The 22,252-nt window shown below is 47.6% G+C and overlaps 2 long non-coding RNA genes across 9 annotated transcripts in view; both read right to left on the minus strand.

Moving 5' to 3' along the window:
• LOC147582371 (uncharacterized) overlaps positions 1–22,252 on the minus strand; it is a 158,421-nt gene that overhangs the window by 22,093 nt on the left and 114,076 nt on the right. For 4 of the 8 annotated variants that reach the window (XR_015249051.1, XR_015249048.1, XR_015249052.1 and 1 more), the window contains exons 3-5: positions 17,081–17,188; positions 5,395–5,538; positions 4,428–4,486 (exon numbers count right to left, since the gene is read on the minus strand). This is a non-coding gene — a long non-coding RNA (uncharacterized LOC147582371). The remainder of the gene's footprint in view (positions 1–4,427; positions 4,487–5,394; positions 5,539–17,080; positions 17,189–22,252) is intronic. The other 4 variants (XR_015249053.1, XR_015249049.1, XR_015249047.1 and 1 more) reach the window with 1 other exon arrangement.
• Positions 2,428–4,007, minus strand: LOC147582372 (uncharacterized). The gene is made up of 2 exons (XR_015249055.1): positions 3,473–4,007; positions 2,428–3,231 (listed from the first exon to the last, which is right to left on the minus strand). It is a non-coding gene; the product is annotated as an uncharacterized LOC147582372 (long non-coding RNA).

Genomic DNA, 22,252 nt, shown 5'->3' on the forward strand with positions numbered 1-22,252 from the left:
GGCTGTGCGCGGAGAAAGTGCTAACATGTAAAGACTTGACAAAAAAGACGGCCCGCAATTTCAAGTTAGCCTCCCGCTTTTCTAGTTTTTCAGGTGATCTTGAAAAAGGTAGAACCCAGGACTGTGAGACAACACTCGGATACACTAAATGAGTCAGTCTTCAGCCCAGGCAAAGAGGAAGGTTCTCAGATGACCTCGGAGAAGCACACTGATAAAAATATTGGGAAGCTAGCCCCTAAGCAAACTGTCCATTCTCAAACACCGTAAAAGGATAGATTGCTTTATGGCAATCCCCGGGGGAATAGTCTAGAATTATAGACCATGTGGCTTGCAAACATTTCAAAAAGAATGCGAGGGACAACACGGGTTCAAGTCTCCCCAAACAACTAGGAATCTTTTGTGGTTAAACAGGTGCATCTGGTAAGCATTGTATACCTAAAATAATGTCAGCAAAGCAGTTGGTATCTTGGAGCGTCCTTTGATGCCACTGATGGGCAACCATCAGAGCAGCATCATGGCCAAGAGTATCAGTGTTGGGGACAGATGCAAATTCTTACCCACCAACTGCTCTCTGCATACTGTAGGCTTCCTCTCTTGGAGGTACAACGTCTTTCTTGATCATACAATGGGTGTAAGAGCCCACCCCCAAAATGCAATAGATAAGCAAATCATGAATGACACAAAGTCATTTCAACTGGATGGAATAAGAGGCCAAATCATCAGCACAAATTGAATCTGAATACGTATCAATACAAACACAGAAAATTAAAAATGAAACACAGAAGAACGTGCTGAGTAGAAACTATTTTGTCAGCTGCCTATGTGACCATGAGAGCAGGGAATAGCCCGAATGTCCAACAACAGTACACAAGAGAGCTAAGGCAACAGAGTGGTCCGAGAAGTAGAATACTGTTCTCAAGGGAGAGAACTAGGTGTCGGCCAGTATATTCCAGGCACCTGACCCTATACGTGGAAATCATGCAACAAGATGAAAAGCCGAAGACCAAATGACATCTACTTGAGGGATACTGTTACATCAAAGGGTTACATCCAAATTTATAGCAAGTGGTAGAGATGTTTCTCTAAAAGTTGCACCCTCACCCGTGGAACAAAAGAAAGTCTGGCAGTTTTAGTTGCCATGGGATTAATCTCAGTAAAGGACGTGAGTGCTGAAAGCCAACCTGTACCCACGGAAGTATAACGCCTGGGTGTGCTCCCTGCAGGGGCCCATCCAGGTGTCACGAGTGACAGTCCTGTGCAAGCACATCCAGGTACTGGTGTGATGGAACAGGTCATGGGTATGGCCACCCCACTCAAGCTTATTCGGGCACTTCTGGGTTGACCTTTCGAGAAGAAAATTAACAGTAATTTCCAGATAGATGAGAGAGTTAAATGTGGAAAATGAACACATTGTAAAAGAAAAGAAAAGTAAGACATGTATCTGCACCTGGGAGAGATGAAAACTTCCTATGGGTGAAATTCATGGGAATAGTCACAGAGGAAAATAATTGGCAGATATAGAAATATTAAAGTTTCTCCGTCCTAAGTCACCATGACAAAACTCAAAGGCGCAGAAATAACCGGGGAACATACATGACAGATAGCGGGTGAATTGCACGATCACTGAGGTGCGTGCCTAGCGTAAGGCTAACAGAAAAATGGGCAAAAACACGATAAGGCAACGCGAAGGGAAAGAAATGCAAATGTTCCGTAAGAAATCAAAAGATGCTCAAACTTGCAAACAACCGGATACAGGCAAATAAAAGCAGTAAGCTAACATTTCTCTTTCAAGATAGCATAAAAAAAAAAAAAAAAAAGATAACAATTTATCCAAGGGTCCGGGGACAAGGGCAACCATGTAGGTGGGAGTGCTGATTAGAGTCTCCCCGCTGGCACTCCCTGAGTAGTTTACTTAACCTTCCGCACAGTAAACTGAAGATAATCATAATTCCTGTCTGACAAGGCTGTCAGGGGGATTGGTTGAGATTACTCTAGCCATGTGGTGACACTTCAAGGAATCTTTTCTAATTAGAGGTAAGCAAACAGGGTATGGCTAGATAAGTCATGATACATTTATAAGACCAAGTGCTAAGCAGACATTAGGTACATTGTAAAAGACTACTTCTTAATGAAAATAAGTGTAACGAGCCTCATATTTGTAAAAGAAAGTGCACACATTAAAAAAAGTTTTTTTTGGGGGCGCCTGGGTGGCGCAGTCGGTTAAGCGTCCGACTTCAGCCAGGTCACGATCTCGCGGTCCGTGAGTTCGAGCCCCGCGTCGGGCGGGCTCTGGGCTGATGGCTCAGAGCCTGGAGCCTGTTTCCAATTCTGTGTCTCCCTCTCTCTCTGCCCCTCCCCCGTTCATGCTCTGTCTCTCTCTGTCCCAAAAAATAAATAAATGTTGAAAAAAAAAATTAAAAAAAAAAAAAAAGTTTTTTTGATTTTATTTTAGAGAGAGAAAAGAAAGAGAGAGCGTGCATGGGGGAGTGAGGCAGAGGGAGAGAGAGAGAGAGAGCATCTTCAGAGAGAGAGAATTCACACGCTGAGTGTGGACCCTGACATGGGGCTCGATTCCACCACCCAGGGATCATGACCTGAGCCGAAATCAGGAGTCAGTTGTTCAACCCAGGCGTCCCGACACACATATTATTTTACGTACAGAAGAAAGATGGCTAAAATTTTGATTTGTTTCCTTCTAGTGGTTATTTCTAAGTGGTGGGCTTACCGGCAATTTTTTTTTTTTAACAGAAAAAAAGCTATTAGGACCCAAAAAATGTGGAAAAATGGTATTGAGGCTAAGCAAAGTCAAAACAAAGTGAAATAACCTCAACTGTGTCCTGAGAGTGTCAATCGTTGTGTTTAGATTTGCTGGAAACCTCGAAGTGCATGAAATAATTGGAGAAGATGGTCATGTGCGGCCTGAAAGGGACAAGGTCTTGTGGGGGTTGTGACATCTCTCTGCACAAATTTGATGGATGTCACATCAGGATGTGTCCCGATTTTGCCCTCTGGAATAGCACGTCACCTGCCTCTCAATAACCTTACCGTCTAAAGAAAAAGATTAGGACTAACTAACGTAAGGAACTTGGGGCCACACTCGAGCCCTCGGGACCTCTCTTGATGTTGGTGGGCATTTTGGCCCCCGGAAAGCAAGCATGGGTCTCTCATGGGGATCCATGCAGAGGTCTCCTGCTTTGCATGGGGCTTGGATTTGATAGCTTCTTGTTTTCTCTTTAAGATGGACAGCTGTAGGGGCGCCTGGGTGGCACAGTCGGTTAAGCGTCCGACTTCAGCCAGGTCACGATCTCGCGGTCCGTGAGTTCGAGCCCCGCGTCAGGCTCTGGGCTGATGGCTCAGAGCCTGGAGCCTGTTTCCGATTCTGAGTCTCCCTCTCTCTCTCTGCCCCTCTCCCGTTCATGCTCTGTCTCTCTCTGTCCCAAAAATAAATAAACGTTGAAAAAAAAAAAAAAACTTTTAAGATGGACAGCTGTAGAATGATTAATTATGGGACAAAGAAAGGGAGCCAGGGCAACCATCAACATACAGAAGGTAGGGAAGGGGTGGTTTGACATTGTCTCAGGAACATTGTACTTTACATCGAAAAGTGATGTCAGATTCATTTCTGAGACTTTCTATCCTGCTGCTCTGATACCCTCGCCGTAGCAGAGGACAATTAGCCCAGAAGTTGCTTCATTACAGTTTAGTGAGATTTAAATAATTTCTCGGGAGACAAGCTCTGTGCAAGCTGGGTTAAAACGAAGCTAAGCCGGTGATACAGAGCTAACCCCAGGAGTGGAGGCTGTGTGAAAAGTTTCCACGTGGGAGCCGATTAATCGTCGATAAGGATCACACATCACTGGTCACGCCGGTCAACATGACTGGTAAGGTGAATAGCAGAGGCGGACAAATAGGGCAACTGATATCCGTTCCCTACCCTAAAGCTTAGGTCCCGAAATTTCCTTTGGCAAGCCCCCCTTTAGCGTCACCAGCTATGTGAGTCGGGCGAATTCCCCTTACCCCATATTTCAGGGGTCGGCTCGCATTGGCTTAAGCCAATTAGCTTGTTCCTTTGCCCTGACTTTGGGCCCATGGCACCCGAGGGACCGTTGGCCGAGCTTCCCGGGAGACGGAAGCCCTCTCTCTTCTGCTGGAGCCTGCAAGAGCGGCCCTCCCCGGATGGCACAGGACATGGAACGAGTAGTCAAGCAGTGGAGAGAAAGAGGAGGGACAGCCTCTGGGATCCTATGACGGGAGAAGTACAAAACTGGAGCTTCGGGGACTCAGGAAACTGCCTCGTCCAAGATCGGAGCCTCTGCCTGATTTTTCACTGTCCCGGGCCAGTACCTCCCCTTGATTGTTTAAGCTAGTTTGAGCGGAGTTTTCTGTCATTTGTGTCATACTGGTACGATGCTGAACAGGACGCTTACCTTCTAGTTTAGGAGACTGGATTGTTGTGTCTATGCCTTTGGCAACCACCAGCAAACAGCTTAAGGAAGATAAAAATCTGCTTTGACTTTACTGTCAAGATAATGTTTTCAATATCTTATTCTAAAAACATGACCACTCTCGGAAGGACTTCTGTGAAATTTTGTCCCCATCACCTGGTCTGACCCAGGGCAGGGCTGGTCTGAAGATGACAGAGTGACCGAGCCCCAGGTTCTAGTACAGCGGATACAGCCATCCCCTTTTCTCTCTCTCTCTCTCTCTCTCTCTCTCTCTCTGTGGGTGGTGATAATGCACAGAAAGTGATTGGTCAACTGTAAACTGTTACAAAACAGAATCACACGTCTGGTGTAAGTTACCGTTTGACACAAGTTTTCTTTACCGATTCAGTAAAATGATTGTGGTTCAGTTTTAACCAACAGGGCCCGGCACGGAAAAATAAATCACATGCATTGTAAGATTTGATGAGGTAGGTCAATGCATCTTAAATCCTTCCCAGAGCAAAGAGAAAGTGTTTTTGTTTCACCGGAGGGAAGTAGCCTGGGCCCTACCCTAAGGCCCCATGGGGTCCAAAGTCCATGGGAACCCTTCTCAGGTCCTGAGGAGGCCAAGATTATTCAGGATACTGGCATGCACGCATTTCTACTCTTCTCCAGAGGGTGAAGATCAGCCAAGGGTTGCTGAGGGATGAATCATGTTTCAAGCTAGGATTGTATTTAGCTGCATTTGGCCGAAAACTCCAAAGACAGAAGCATAAAACACAAGTGTTTACATACCCATAGAAAAGACTTACAGAACTTTCTTCTTCTTGCCTTTCTGTTCCACAACCCTAGCTCTGGCTTTTGCTCTCAGTGTCACAAGGAGGCTGCAGGAGTTCCTGCTCTCCCATCTATGGCCCGATGAAGGAGGAAGAGAATATCCCCGCAATTGAATCAGTTCCTTTTAACTTACCTTCCTATAAATTCCATACTTCTGCTTGTATCCCATTGGTTAGAAATTAGTTACATGGCCACAGTGAACTGCAAAGGAGCCCGGAAAATGTAGTCTTTTAGTCAGGCACATTACCTCCCTGGATAAAATTGGGGTTCTCTTGCTCTGTAAATAGAACAGAGATAGGGTGAGGACACGAGAGAGGTTTATTGGTAAAGATCATTCAGAAAAAAACCGCGAACATGGGAGCATCCGCATGAGAAGCACGTGCCATCAAAACTTATTTCTGGGCAATGTTCAATCAGAATTGTCACAGAGGCTGGCCAAAGTGAGAGGCTTTACTCTTCAAAGGGTCTGGTTTCTGAGACCCCAATTTCTTTTCCCAGAGTGATGGCCGCTTGTAACAGGCTGTCCTTAGGGCATCAAGGTGTCTTACGAAGAAGTAATTTGACTTCTTATTTGCTCTTCCTGTCTGTCTTACACCTGCCAGTTGCCCCCCCTCCTTTTTTTTTTTTTTAACGCACTGAGTTGCCCCTGGAGCTGCAGAGGGAGGGGTCTTTCTGTCCTGGGACACAGCAATCAGAACCTTTTAACCTCGTTGAGCAAATGAGCAGTGAGTTGCTAGGCACCAGGTGCCAGATGCTTGAGGTCTGTTATTTTAGTGAATTCTCACAACAACCCCCATGCAAAAGGTCCTTTCAACATCTTCGTTTGAGGCATGGAGAGGTGAAGTCATTTGACCAGGGTGGCAAGTTAGGCAAGGGAACAGCTGCATGTTACACTTCCGGGAAAGAAGAACCAAGGTGTAGAAGGTCAAGGAAAGAGCAGGGCGTGGGGCGTGGGGTGCACCTGCTGTGACCACCTTTCAGGATCTGATCCTCCTTCTCTGGCACCGGCGTCCTTCCAGGACCAGCTCACGCCGTTTTGGTGGGCTGCCTGGTCCGGAGGTGGGCGAGTGACCCAGAACCACTAACTAGCACATCCCATGCCCCAGTTCCAATGTCCAGGATGGGCGGATGGTCCCGTCATGCCATTCCCATGCCTGTCACCCGGGCTGCTCAGAAGACAGTCTTTGAGCTAAGCTGCCGGCAGCCAGCTCACAGCCACCTCTAGTGGAGAGCCCCCCCCTCAAGAGCGATGGGGCGATTGAGATCCAGTCCTGCTGATGTCATAGAGTCAAGCCAGTCCTGGACTTTGCAGGCACTGACCAGTTGATTTCTTTCTCAACTCCGTTAAGTTGAGTTCTTTCCCTTACAGCCGTTACTTCCTGCGTTAAGTTCTTTCCCTTACAGCCCAAATGTCTGAGCTTTTATGCAGGGCGGACAGCACGAATGCTCCCCTTCCAACCACTGGGGGCCCACCTATAAGAGAAGGGTGAGAAGTTAAGCAAACGGAAAAGGTTGTGTTTTCTAAAGCAAGGAGCATTTTTCTCTGTATTTTAAGCCATACATAAAAAGGAAGGCCTTTGGGGATGTTTTCTGGCCTGGGGCTCTGAACCTCTGCATTTCACTCATTAAGAAGCATCTCTCCTCCTCAGAGTGGAAGGCCCCCAGGAGAGGCAACTGCAAGCAAGGCCTCTGTGAGAGGAGAAGTGAGGCATCTCAGGTCAGTGGGGAAGGGTGGCTCGCTCAAGAAACAGTATTGGGTCTACGGCCATATCACCCTGAACACGCCCGATCTCGTCTGATCTCGGAAGCTAAGCAGGGTCGGGCCTGGTTAGTACGTGGATGGGAAGAAACAGTATTGGGATGACAGAATGGGGGGACCATCCAAAAAGAAAAGAAAAAAAAAGGTGAATCCATACTTTAATGATCTATCCAAACAAAATCTACATAGATCAACTTTTGAAATATAAAACAAAAATGAAACCATCAAATTTTTTAAACTTTTTCAAAAATGTTTATTTATTGAGAGAGAGAGAGAGAGAGCAGGGGAAGGGCAGAGAGAGAGAGAGAGAGAGAGAGGGGAACAGAAGATCTGAAGTGGGCTCTCAGCTGACAGCAGGCAGCCCAACGCAGGGCTCAAACTAACAAACCATGAGATCGTGACCTGAGCCGAAGTCGGACACTCAGCTGACTGAGCCACTCAGGTGCTCCGAAACCATCAAAGTTTTAAGAGAAAATAATAACTTTTACCCTTTCACGTCAGAAGGAGGAATGCCGTATTAGCCCAAACACAAAGCATAACGCCCCCAAACAGAAAGAATTGATGAAAAGGACTACATAAAAATCGAGTTTCCTCTCCATGGCCAACCGATCCTATCATCAACAAACCTAAAAGGCAAATGTCAAACTGGGGGAAACTGTTTTGATTAACATCACTAAGGGCAACTCTCCCTAATATATAAAGACTCATACATCAATAAAAGGCCAACAGATAGAAAATGGGCAAAGGACATGAATTGACGAGCTGTAGGAATGGGAAACAGACAGCCCTGAAGCATTTGAAGAAACGCTCAGCATCATTAACGAGAAGAAAAATACAGTTACACCAAGATACTATTTGTCACTGTTCAGGCTCTCACATTTTGATCACGTGCCATGTTCAAATACGCATTTGGAAACAGGTGCTCTGATCCATCCTAGCTGTTTGTGAAATAGTGGCTTTGGGGGAGGGCGATTTGGCGATATCTATCCAAACGACAAAGGCACATCTCCCTTTCCCTGGGACCTCGGTCTCTGAGAAGTCGTCTGCGCATGCTCTCACAGGTGTGTGAGTGAAGTGCACACTTAAGGGTACACCTAAGGCAGCATTGTCTGTATTTGCCAAAGACTGGACACGACCCAAATATCTAACATTCTGCAACTGGTTAAATAAACTAGGGGGGCTCCTGGGTGGGCCAGTCAGTTGAGCGTCCGACTTCGGCTCAGGTCACGATCTCGCGGTCCGTGAGTTTGAGCCCCGCGTCGGGCTCTGTGCTGACAGCTCAGAGCCTGGAGCCTCCTTTGGATTCTGTGTCTCTGTCTCTCTCTCTGCCCCTCCCCTGCTTGAGCTCTGTCTCTCTCTCTCTCTCCCTCTGTCTCAAAGATGGATCAACTTTAAAAATAAAATAAAACAAAACTCCGTAATTCACCCTTCTTGCCCCACCCCAGTTAAAAATGAGCTCTCCTGACACTGGACCCCGAGAAGGGGGGGGGGGACGCCCCTCCTGCCAGGGACACAGCACTGTGGCTCTGAACTCTGACACGGGGTCACCACACCCAAGTTTCTGGCCCCAGAGTCCTGTCTTTTGAATCACAGCGGTTGCGGGTGACATCCTGGTGCAAGCCCCTGGTATGCTCGGCCTTGGCATTGGGCTGCTTGGCTCCTGGGACGGGGACGCCGATAGTGTGGCAGAGGGGGCTGGCAGGAGCAAGTGTCCAGCTGTCACTCTGTGAAGGATGGGTGTCATCTTGGCACCCAAGGGCCTGGCCAGCTGCCCGTGAATGTTTGGAGGGAACTCTCCGGCGGGAGGCGCTCCTGGCCCTTCTGGAAGGGTGTGCGTCTCGCTAGGCCCTCCCCTGGGCCTGACGGGAGGCTGGCTGTCAGATGGGTGCGAGTGCAGACAATTTGAGGGGAGGCTGGTCACTCCTACAAGCCACCAGGCAGAGAGACTGCTCTGAGCTGACAGCGGGCCAAGTGAGAGGCCCAGGGCAACATCCCCGTGGATGGGCCTCCCTGCGCGCGCCTGTGTGGGTGCGTGCGTGAATGCCGTGAATGTGCACGCGTGGGTGTGCCCGTGTGTGTGCCAGGACCGCACAGACACCTGACACACGCAGGCATCCCCCTGGAGTCGTTCCCATCTGCTCCGTGGTCTGACTAGAATCGCCTTCCTGAACTGGTCTGCGTCTTGCACTTTTTCCACAGAGAAAGGGCCAGAGAAATTGGCCCCCTGCCCCGTAGGATCTGAACGTCTGGGTGGGGGCAGCCGGGGCTGTTTCCCTGGGCAGAGACGCTGCCTGGAGGGCTATGCCGCTGACCGTCAGGAGACAGGGAAACAGTTGTTTCCTGCATCTTTGATGTGGGGCCCCCGACGGGCGCAGCCTGGACATTGTTTTGTGCCCACTTCCTTGGCTCGGGAGGAAAGAATTCTGTAGGCCCGTGCGGGGCATAAGCTTGGCTGCCAGCGTGAGGAAAGGGAAAGACGAGCGAGGACTTTCTGAAAGGAAGAAGGAGAGACAGAGACAGGGTAGGAGGGAGGGATTATAAACATGGACAGGAGGGGTGGGATTTGGGAGAGGCAGGGAGGGAATGGTGTGCAAGCCCACACCTGACTGTCTCTTACGAAATCACTTGCACGCCGCTGATGGGAATGAGCCCAAGTCCCACTGCCCATGGCTCCTCTGTGTCTGGCATGGCTGGATCTTAGAATCTCCAATAACCACTTCCGGTCAGCCTCAAGGAGCCGGTCGAGGTGGCCGAAAGGGTCCCCTCACAATGGTGATGGTGCTTGTGGTGGCTCCGGAGAACCTCTGTCACTCGCTGAGTCTATAGGGACCTCAGGGAAATGACCTCCTTTCCTCGGCCTTCCCCTCCCCATGTAAAAGGCATGTTGGACACTGACTGATAGAGTGGGCTATTAAAGTATTCATCTGGGGGGGGGGGGTTGGGTAGGAAGAAGAATCTGGAAGCCGAAGCCAGAGTGTGTATTGAATGTGAAAATGTACGGTGGCATGGAGAGGACTTTTTCCCCCAAAGCCAGAATATTGCCACAGTCTGCAGCCAGCAGAAAGGGGGTCAGCGAGTGCACGACTGGCCTGTCCCTGTGAAGGCACGTGCGTGGCGGCCCACGTGGACGTGTGCGTGTGTCTGCGTGTGTTGGGCGTGAACGGGTGCCCGGAAGGAGCCCCGAGCCGTGTATGGAAAGTAAAAGTAGTGAACGCTCGGCTTAAGCAATCGTTTTCCTCTCGGGGGCTAAAATTCACGGGCACTTAGCCAACAGCCACATTAGGATAAGAAATGTAATCTGTTTATATTAAGTTTGCAAATACATCTCATTGGTGCAGTGGGCGTGCAGTGCGCCATAACCTGCCGTGACGCTGGCCTTGGCTTGGGGTCCATGGCCAGCACACCGGAGCTAACGGGCTAGAGTTTGCAAGGCCCAGCCTAACCGCTCGCCTCCCTTCTCAGTCATCCACTTCCCTCTGGGGTGGAGAAACACATTCCCGAAGACGACAGCTGGAGTGTCTGAGAGCCAACAGAAACTGATGCTTCTTCCCTTCGCCGGAGCCACCACCACTGCCGGAGCAAAGACTGGAAGCGACCTCTCCAGGTCAGAAGGCACTCCGTCCCACCGTCCTGGCCCCTGCAAATGGTCTCCGATGAGGTTCTGGGCTCTGCGAGGCCTCCCTGCTTCCGGACAAGCTCTGGGCTGCCCCTGCCATGTAGCCCGGTGTCGTCCTCCAGTCATCGAAAGTTTCTGGGTCGTAGTCCCTGCCACTTTCTAGAGAACTAGCAAATAAAATCAACAGCCAGCACCTATTTGCCATCTCCTGTGGCCTGGCACAGCCCAGGCATTTCATGGACAGTGCCTCGCTGTACCCGTTGGGAAGCTTCCAAGGAGATACCGTCATCCTCCTGCTGTACAGATGTGAAAACAGAAGCTTGGAGGGCTTCGACAACTCGCCCGAACTCCTGCCATCGGGGGGATCAGTGTGGAGTCTGGGTTTGAACCCAGGTTTCTCCAATTCTGGAATCCCAGCTCCCTCCATGAAACGCCACGGGTTGCCTCCCCAGGTGTCCCCTGGAACCATGCAGGTCTGCTGTTCACCCACGCCTCTCCTGGAAACGTTCGCTAGCTTTTTTCCAGGTCCTTCCTTCTGACCTCTGCAAACTCATTTCCCCAAAGGGCCCTCATTCCCTCCAACCGGAATTCCATCAACAATAAGACGTGGGGGCTAAAAAGCAAGAGAATGAGAATCACACAGACCCAGCTGAGAATTCTGCTGTCGACCCCAACTGACTTTGCTCAAGTTACTCAGCTTCCCTGCTTCTAGTTCCCCGTCTGTGAGAATAGAGAGCACTAACCTACTGCCTGCTCCACGCGGTGGGTGTGACAGCTAAATGAGATAAAGCGTAAACAGCTCCCTGGCCAGTGTTTTCACAGCTCTGCTGAGGGTGTGTGTGGTGGCAAATGTGATAAGGTGGGCAGATGCTCCAGCCGAGTGTTACATCATCCCCATCTACTGACTTCTCCCACCCCAGGATGGTGTCTGAGAAGACTGAGCAGGGAGCTCGGACTTCCATCTGCAGAGTTAACAAGCTTCTCTACACTGTCATCATGGGGTTGGGAAGGGGGAGCTTGGACATTCACCCCCGCCTGGCAGAGACCAGGCTCTCCTCCGTTTCCCCACTGGAGTGGCATCAGAGGAAGCTCTCTCCACCTTCAGTGGTAACCAGGCCCTGTGGGGAATATCAGTGGGGCACTCTGACCTTCTACTTGAGGGAGCTATCCGTGGTGGCCCCGTGGGGAGCCAGAACTTCTGTCTCCATCCAGCAGTGAGGTAGAGACCTCTTCTTACTTTTACCTGTGTGTCAACAGATGCCAAGTAGGGAACGTGGATTTCCACGTCCACCTGGCAGGAACAACACAACTCACTGTTCACCAATCCCTTTCCCTACTGGGGCAATGCCAGAGGAAGCCATTTAACACAGACGATTGCACTAATATCCAGGGTCTCGTAACATAATATTCGAAATTTTCGGTTTCAGTAGAAAATCGTGCACCATACCAAGAACAGGATGATCTCAGACTGAAAGAAAACAACCAGTAAATGCTAATCCCAAGATGACAGAGATGTTAGAATGATCGGACAGACATTTTAAAGCAACCACCATAAAAATGCTTCCAAGAACAATGACAAGTACTCTTGAAACAAATGAAAAATTAGGAAGTCCCAAGCAAGAAAGTCAAAATATAAAGAAGAACCAAATGGAAGTTTTAGAACTGAAAAATACAGTAACCAAAACAACAACAATAAAACCCGCGTCAAGGGAGGCACTCATCAGGGGAACCGAGGGGACACAGCGAACTGGAAGACGGGACATTGTTACATATCCATTCTGAACAACAGAGAGAAGAAAATGGGCTGGAAAAAAGGGAACAGAGCCTCAGGGATATGTGGTGCTATAACAAAAGATCTAACTTCCGTGACATTGGAGTTCTGGAAGGAGAAGAAAAGAGGGCAGAACTGAAAAAGTGTTCGTTAAGTAATGGCTTAAAACTTTCTGAATTTGGCAAAAAGCACAAAGCCACAGATTTAAGAAGCCAAGCGAATCTCAAACAGGATAAACCCAAAGAAATCCATATCAAGGCACATCACACTCAAACTTCTGAAAAACAAAGAGAAGTATCTATATATTGGAAACAGAAAGAAATGACACTCCACCTAAAGGGGAAACATTTTTGACTGATGGATAATTGTTGCTAGAACATAGAGGCCAGAGTATCGAAGAAGTGTTGAAAGAAAAAAATGGCCAACTCAAAATCCTATCTCCAGCTGAAAGGTCCTTTCTAGTGGAAAGATCCTTCCGGAATGAAAGGGAAAGCAAAGCGGTCTCAGAAAAACTAAGAATATTTGTCACCAGCAGACATATGGAAAAAGAATGGACAAAAGAATATTTCTCAACAGAAGGGAAACGATAAAAGAAAGACTATTGGAACATCAGTAAGGAAGAAAGAACATAATAAGCAAAAATATTGGTAATATTGGTCATTACAAGAGACTTTCATTTTCCTCTTGAGTCTTCAAGATTACACTGATGATTGAGGCAAAAACTAACACTGTCTAATGTGATTCTAAAAGTATGTAGAAGAAATATTTGAGACAATGAGCTATATCACTAACAGAGATGGTAAAGGGACGTAAAGAGAGGTCAATGTTCCCCACTTCACTCAAATTTGGAAAATGATGACACTAGTAAACTGTGGTATGTCTCACACGATACAAAAAAAAATGATTTGATAAAATCCAGCAAATATTCCTGATAAAAACTCTTAGCAAACGAAGAATAGATGGGGACTTCCTCAACCTGATAAAGGACATTTACTAAAAACTTACCACTGACATCATTCTTTTGTTTGTTTGTTTTCAGTGGGCTCCATGCCCAACGTGGGGCTTGAACTCACAATCCAGAGATCAAGAGTCAGATGCTCTACTGAGTAAGCCAGACAGGCGCCCCTATAGTTAATATCATTCTTAATGATGAAAGACTGAATACTTTCCCTTCTGAGATCAGAAATTCCCACAGATTCTATTCCACATTGTACTGAAGATTCTATCTAGTGTAATATGGCAAGAAATAGAAATCCAGAGATCCATGTTGGAAATAGAAAAGGAAAGCTGTTTTTATTGGAAGGTGACACAGAGTCTACGTAGAAAAACCCATAGAACTAAAAAGCCACTAGAACTGAAAGAGTGACTTTAGTAAAGATACAGGATACAGGAGTAATTCACAAAAATCACTTGCATTTCTGTATATTTGCGGTGAACCATTGGAAATTGAAATTTTAAAAGTACTACTTACAGTAACATCAAAAAGTATAAATTAGAGTGAAAATGACAAAAGGTGGACAAGACCTACACATTAAAAATTATAAAACATTGCTGATAAAAATGAAAGAGACCCGAAATAGGTAGAGAGATACTGTGTTCATGGGTCAGAAGGCTCCATGTTTTTATGGTATAAATTTTCACCAAACTGATCTATAAAGTCAATGCAATTCTGGGCAAAATCTCAGCAAACTTGTAGAAATTGACAAACTTCTTCTAAAACTCATACGGAAATGCAAAGGACTTAGAATAGTCAAAACAACTTTGCAAAGGAGGAACAAAGTTGGAGAACTAACACTGTGTGATTTCAAGACTTATTATAAAGTGACAATAATCAGGACAGTGGAGTGACCGTAAGTACCAATGTCAGTGGAACGTCAGAATCAAGACTAAACAGACCCACTCGTGCATGAACAACTGATTTTTGACAAAAGTGCAAACAGGGCAGGGAGGGAGAAATGGTAGTCTTTTCAACAAATGCTGGAGGAACACTGGGATATCCAGAGGCAAAAAAGATGAACTTCAATCCACACCTCATACCATCGACAAATATTAACTCAAAAAATGGGTCATCATAGGTTGAAATACCCACAGCTTCCAGAGGAAAATAGAAGAAAATCTTTGAGACTTGGGCTAGGCAAAGATTTTCATAGATATAGCAAAACATAACACATAAAAGAAAAAAAAATGGATTTTTTTTTTTTTTTTAGACAGAGAGAGACAGAGCATGAACAGGGGAGGGGCAGAGAGAGAGGGAGACACAGAATCTGAAACAGGCTCCAGGCTCTGAGCAGTCAGCACAGAGCCCGACGCGGGGCTCGAACTCACGGACCGCGAGATCACGACCTGAGCCGAAGTCGGACGCCCAACCGACCGAGCCACCCAGGCGCCCCAAAATGGATTTTTTAGACTCCTTCAAAATTAAAAACAAAAGTCATTGTTAAAAAAATGAAAAGATAAGCTACCATTGGGGAGCAAGCATGTGCAAATCATATATTTAATAAAGGGCTTGTATTCATTATACATAAAGAACTCCCAAAACTCAATAATAAGAAATCAAGCAACCCAATTAAAAAACGGACAAAATATTTCAACAGACATATCACCAAAATCTATGAATCATAAACAAGTAAATGAAAAGGTGCTCATCGTTATTAGCCATTAGAGAGATGCAAATCAGTATCACGAGATATCACTGTGCAGCTATTAGGATGACTACAATAAAAAGGACTGACCATAATAGGCGTTATGAGAATGTGGAGGAACTGGAACTCTCACACACTGCTAATGGGTTTGTAGAAATGATGGGGCTGTCATTAACCAAATCTTGCCAAACCCCGTTGAAGGAATCATGGCTTCATTTCTTCCCTGCCCAGTTTGCTTTGCTCAGGGCCCCTGTAAAGCCAGCTTTCCAATGTCACACAAGGTCACCTTCTGTAGTAGTGAGGTTTCCCCTTCAAGTGAACTGGGGTGGATCTACCTTAGAAACACTCTTGCTGGTTTTTTGGGTTTTTTGTTGGTTTGTTTGTTTATTTGAGGCACCAGAGTGTGAATTAGTATCATGTGTTCAAAACCCACCAGCCCTCTTTTGGTCTGCTTCTCGGTTGATTTCAGGTGTCTTGAAAGGGGACACGGCGCAGGATAAAAAGAAAGAGAGCAAGACAGAAGGCACCACGACCCTCAGCAATCTCTTGTAGACAATTTTTTGAGGGTTGAATACAACTCTGGGCGTGAGTCAGCTGCTGAGCGAGTGCGTTTCTGTCTGCTTGTGTCTCTCTGCCTTTGCAGTCAGAGGAAGGGCCCGGGCTCAGGCCAGGAAGAATCTGCTCTAAGCTGATAAACCCAAAGCCCATGTGCCAGGAACCCTGTGGTTTTCTGTCTTTGTAAGTTTTCCCCGAGAGGCCTGGGAGGAGAGGACACTCTCTAGGAGGAGGTACTTCCCCGCAAAGCATCGGCCTGAATACCGCCCAGGGGAGCAGTTTGCACACATCCGGACTGTGAGAGCTGCGCACCCAGAGCTGTGCGCTCCATTTCACGGGCTCCGGGCTCCGGACCGGGGTTTTCTCCGTTAAATGTGTGAACTGTAAAGTCCCGTGCCTTCTGGGGATGGGCGGAGGGAGGCAGCGTCTGAGCTGGAGTGGGAGAGGGACCCGCGTGCGGTCCCGTGAGGGTCCGACCGCTCCGAGACTGGGCGCAGCTTTCGCAGTGACCGTGGCCGGAGAGCCCCAGACCCTGACAAAGCCAGCCTGCTCTCTCCGCTTTGCCGCCTTTTACTTTTCCTAAAACAGTTCTGGGGAGTTTCAACATTCTGAAAATGGCCAGCAAAACTCTCTAGAGCTGAGCTCAAATCAATCAACGCGAAGAAAACGTGCGGATTGGGTTTTTTTTTTTTTCTTTTTTTCTTTTTTGTTTTAACCCATTGTGGGTGTATAAACGGAGCTGTCAGTCTGGAAGCCCCCCAGGAGCCGGGCGTGAGTCCGCAGAGCTGGGTATTTTTAGTCTGCTCTCGCTCAGATTCCAGCTGGTGGACCCTGAGCGAGCTCTTGTGGGGCTCCTGGCGCAAGTGGCTTTGCGGAACCTGATGATGCAACCGCAAGGTGGGCTTAGCTCATGCAGCGCACAGAGCGGTAGCCCCAGAAGCTCCGAGACAAGCAGATAATACGCAGAAACCCTGTCCAATTGCACCTTTAAAAAGAAAGAAAGAAAGAAAGAAAGAAAGAAAGACCTCTCAACAGGTTCAGACGCCCGTGTGTGTGTGTGTGTGTGTGTGTGTGTGTGTGTGTAGCAATCTACTAGTAAAAATTAAAATCATCACATTGTGTCACAGGAGGGCAGCGTATTTTGCTTTTCTTTGGCAATGATCCATGATTGAGCTACTGATTAAAATATACCCTATGAAGTACATGTGTGCTATGGAATGTCTCCCTAAGTATTTGCTGACTTGCCTCTGAATTACACGCCTGGTGAAGCGGACCCTGGCCGGAGGGGATCGCTTCTCCTTCATGCAGGTGCTTTTGGCTCCCCTCTCTCAGGCTGGGATCTGGACTGCTTTGGGCTTTGTTTTTTGTTCCGGCCCCTGAGCCCAGCACAGGATCTAGAACAGGGAGGCTGTCATTCACATCCACTGGGGGCCCCTTCCTGGTCATCTGTCAGGGGGACAATAATGCTAGTCTTACCCTCCTGAGAGTCTCCTTTCCGGATCCAGTTCATGAAGGACGGGAGAGCTGCTGGAGGCTGCACACTTCAGCCGAGTTCTTTTGCTTTCTGCTCCTTACTTGGCCCATCTGTGAGATCAAGGAAAAGGTACAAATTTAGCAGTAATGATTCAGTTATTTTACTTAAAAAAAAAAAAGTTGGAGCCATCGTCACAAAACAGAATTAACATTTGTTAATTGTGGGATGGGGGTACTCAGGTGATTGATAGATCATCCTCTGTTTTTCTGTATCTTTCAAAGTCCTTTGGTCCGATAAACGGAGAGGAAAGAAACATTTTTAAAGGATTTGTATGAAATCTGGTTTCCTCCAGATGGACACCCTCTGGTTCTGTGTACAGGGAAATGCTCAGTAAACCCCAGAGTCCTGAGACTCTAAGGAGAGGCATTAATATTATTCATCACATTTCTGTTCTATACACTGCTCCAGGAATTTACTGATACTCAGCACTAGGCTTCACCCCTACCCACACTCTCCGCTGTGTAAGACAGCCAGCCGTTTGCTCACTAAGCTGAATACCTTTCTGGTGGGATAGGAGTTTTCTAGTTGAAGGCATGGGAGTCCAGAATGATGGCACTTAGAATGTTCTGAGTCCGTTTCATCCAACCCTCTCCCCTCCCCCGGAACCACCTGCAACCCCAACCTATACCAAACAGAAGCATATACCTGTAGGAACACTAACTCCTATCTGCAGTCACTAAACATTTGTCTCATATAATGAAATCCCAGCTTTGGGGGGCTTAACCAAAACACGTTGCCGGAGAAAATGCACGTTGACATCTCCACTCCTCTAACTTAAAAACAGCCAAACTAAAATAAGTAACAACAACAACAAAAAGTTGTTTCCCACACATTTGCCCTGCTCTTACCACCAGTCTTCAGCCTGAAATAATTTCATGCTTGAGTTATTAACTTATGAAAATAGGCACAAAAGGGGAAAAATGTGAACAGGTCCTCAGCTATATTATTAGTCATTGCTACAGCTGAGTGCATTCCGGCACAAAGGCGTGTTATTCTGCCTGAGTACCTCAGTTTTGAACAAAATGTAGCTCACTAATGGGTTATGCCTCATATACCTTTTTGTAACCATTAGGTTGCCATTCTCTGTAATCTATCCTGTTTTTCATTACGGGTATGTTCATTAGGCAGGTGTGCGCACAAGTGCCCGTGTATGTGTGTGTGCGCGCGTGTGCGTGCGTGTGCACACACACGCACACGCACGCGCGCACACACACAAATCCCCTTTTGTCTGTGACTGAAAAGAAAGGTCACGGGCTGGGCTGGCAGTCGTTTTGGGGAAACCACTGTCTTGATAAATGCTAATTATCATTGATTATGATAGTTGATCGTTATCATTGATTATAATGATTTGGAAATCAGGGCTGTGGATGGATGTGAAATGTGGATTCTGACAAACTGGTGGATTGGGGGGTAGGAACATGAGTAAAAGAAGGGAACCCAGAAGCATTCTGGAGAAGACGGAGGTAGAGCAGGGGGGCCTGACCTGTCTTGCCTCAGTCTCTGTTTGTCAGGGGCAGTGCTGGTCTGAAAACATTCCGGGCTGGGCTCACTTGCCAAGTGTTCTCAGGTTTCCAGGCAGTAGCCCCCTTTATGGAAGTTTCTGGCTTGCGCTCAGAGATGTTGCCCCAAACCAGTTTGAGTCACATGAATAAAAGAGCCAAGTTTGGACCTACTGACTTTTGCTTCTGTAAAGCACAGAATTGGTTATAGAAATCAAGGCCTTTGGGTCTTAACTTCTGGATAGACAAAAATGCAACAAAAATAGCAGGCAAGAAAATAATCAGGAGAAAGAAATATAGAAGGGAAATAGAAGAAGCTTGGAGAAGATCACGGTCCTTCACAGGCAAGTATGGTTCATTAGAGCTGTCTCCTAAACAGACCAGAGGTCTGCATGGGGCTGGAGATCCCAGAAACAGGGCCCCCCAGCCCCCACCAATTCTCAGCCAATAAGAGAAGCCCCGGGCACCTTCCCCCTTGATTAGGACAATGGGATTCTCCACCTGACACTTGCCTGGCCAGGAGGGACACTAATTGGGAACCAAATGTGGTCCTTTAACCCCTTTGAAGTGTTCACGAACGCTTTGATTTTGTTCTTTCCTCCTCATTAAGACAAACGGGGTTCTACTTTGCCCTGAAAAAATCTGATCTCACCTCCCAAGCCAGCTGCTCATCTTCCGGCTCCTGTGAGGCAAGCTCTGCAAGAGGGGGTCCCCTCCTGTCAGGTGACAGAAATGCCCACCTTGCCAAAGATCACTCTGGCCGGGCTCTGTCTCAGGGGTCAGCAGATCACACTGCAATCAGAGCCCAGGATGCATCACCACGGGGTCTCCACTCGTGTCAAAACCACAAAGGGGCTTGTGGTAACTCTCAACCCAGAATGTCCCATTAGATACCAGGCAACACAGACGTGATGAGGTTCCCAGATGCTGTGCCTTGTGGAGGCAATCAGGCTGGAGAGAACTCCAGGAAGACAGAGCCTCCCCCGCCCCCCCCCCCCGCCTCCCCAAAGATCTGGAATCTTGAAAGATTATGAAGCCAGCTTTGCCTTCGCCCTTCGTTTACTGGTGACACACGGGGGCAAAGAGGTGGCAGAACTGGACCTAGAAATGATATTGCTTCTCCCAGCTGGCACTGAACCCCTGAGTCTCATCTGCCATAACACCCGCCCCCCCCCCCCCATGCCAAGACCGCCTTCCCTTCTCCCAGTGCAGGGGCAAAGTCAGTGCAATGGAAACCTGCAGAATGGAGGCAACTGGAGCCCCGTGGCTACTCAGAGACCATGAACTTGGGACATGCACCTTCACCTCCCCCCCCCCCCCCCCACAGTGCCAGCCACAGGGGAAACATAGGCCACGGCAACAGAGCTCTGCTCCAGAGGCACACGCTGAGAAAGAGGCCCCAGTGCCCAGTGGGGACACCTCTGGAGATGGCCGCAGGCTGTGGTGGAGTCCTGGGAGGCTGGATGAACTCTGTCAGGTGGGAAATGGGAAGGTGGAGAGAAGAGTGGTTGTTGTTGCCGTTGTTGTTGTTGTTTAGAGAGATAGAGAGAGAATGTGTTAGTGGGTGGGGGAGAGGAGCGGGGGCGGGGGGGCGGGAGGGAGAACCCAAGCAGGCTGAATGCTCAGCGCAGAGCCCGACACGGGGTTTGATCTCATGACCCTGGGATCGTGACCCGAGCCCCAATCAGGAGTCCGACGCTCAACCGACTGAGCCACCCGGGTGCCCCGAGAAAAATGTTCTTAAGAGCAGAAATTCAAACCTGGGAAAGCATCACCCATCTTATCTCGTTCTGTCACAGATATAATCTCCACAGCCAACAGGCCCAAAGTCCTGCTACGTGTGTGTTTATTGCCTTGGATCCCCACAGATCTCCATCTGCGAGATCAGCATCTGAATTAGACCCTCTCCCCCTTGTTTTCATTTTTACCGTCTTTATCACTTTGTGTTTAGTTCAGGAGCGTTAGTAAGTACATGAACATTGTTTTACAACAGATCTTAGATCTTATTCGTCTTGCAAAACGGAAACTCAACCCATTGAACAGTCACTCCCCGTTCTCCCCTCCGTGCAGCTCCCGACAACCACTGGTCTACTTTCTGTCTCCGTGACTTTGATGACTCTAGGTACCCCGTGTATATGGAATCACATAGGATTTGCCCTTTTGTGACTCGCTCGTTTCTTCAGGTTTCATATATCTTGTAGCAGGTGACAGATTTTCCTTCTTTTTTAGGCTGAATAATATTCCATTGTATGTAAACACCACCTTTGGCTTATACAGCCGCGTGTTGAAGGACCCTTGGGGCGTTTCCACCTTTTGCCTCTTGTGAATAACACTACTGTGAACACGAGTGTGCAAATACCCCTTTGAGAGCTTGCTTTCAATCCTTTTGGCAATATACCCAGAAGAGGAATTGTTGGATCATATGATAGTTCTATTTTTAATCTTTTGAGGAACCTCCATGCTGTTTTTTACAGCAGCTGAACCATTTCACCTTCCCACCCACAATCTAGGAGGGTTCCAATTTCTCTACATCCTCACCAACACTTGTTATTTTCTGTTGATATGTATATATACATATATGCCCCCCTGAGTGGGTATAAGGTGATATCTTCTTGTAGTTTTCATTTGCTTTTCCCTAAGGCTTAGTGATATTGACTATGTTTTCATATGCTTGTTAGCCATTTGTATCTCATCTTTGGAGAGACATCTATCCAAATCTTTTGTTTTTTTTGTTTTTTTTTAAGTTTATTTGTTTCTTTATTTTTTAATGTTTATTGATTTTTGAGTGAGAGACCGAGCATGAGTGGGGGAGGGTTCGAGAGAGAGGGAGACACAGAATCCGAAGCAGGCTCCCGGCTCTGAGCTGTCAGCACGGAGCCCGACGCGGGGCTCGAACTCACGAACTGGGAGGTCACGGCCTGAGCTGAAATCAGGAGTCCGATGCTTAACTGACTGAGCCACCCAGGCGCCCCTCCCTTTGCTTATTTTGAAATCGGATTATTTTGTTGCCGTTGAGTTGTAGGAGTTTTTTAATACCCCCCTCCTTTTTTTGTTTTTAGCTGAAAAAAACTGAAGGATCGAAGAGGTGGGTAACTTACTTGCGTGTGCTGTGAGTCGCCCCGCGGCGGGGAGGGCTGGCCCCAGGCGACAGCTAGAGCAAGCTGCGGGCCGGTCCTCTCAGCCACATGGTCTCGCAGCCAACACTGCCCGTCAAATGCACACCCTGTGTTCACAGCCTTGTGTGCCAAATTGCTGTTTGGAAACGAACAGCAAACACTGGCTGCGGGGAACTCAGAAGCGTGTAATATCCACTTTAATGACGGTTCCACTCTCTTGTTTTCCCCTCCTCTGAGGAAGCGCAGAGAGAAAAGGCTGTTCATGGAAAAATACATTTAAATGGATCAGTGCCGGGCAGCCCTTTGCACATCTGTTCTTAACAGGTTTCAGCTGAAACTACTGAAAATATACATAGATCTGTTTGCGTGGAACCAGTTAAATCTGATAAGATTACAATTTGGAGGGTAACTCTGGATTTGGTGGGGGGAAAAGAAAAAACCCTCCACACTTGCTCTCCACACACGCTCCTAATATTTTACCACAGATGTTGTTGAGGGA

Source organism: Puma concolor, chromosome A3 (assembly GCF_028749965.1).
Source record: "Puma concolor isolate L17-30 chromosome A3, mPumCon1.1.hap2, whole genome shotgun sequence".
Classification (NCBI taxonomy): Eukaryota; Metazoa; Chordata; class Mammalia; order Carnivora; family Felidae; genus Puma; species Puma concolor.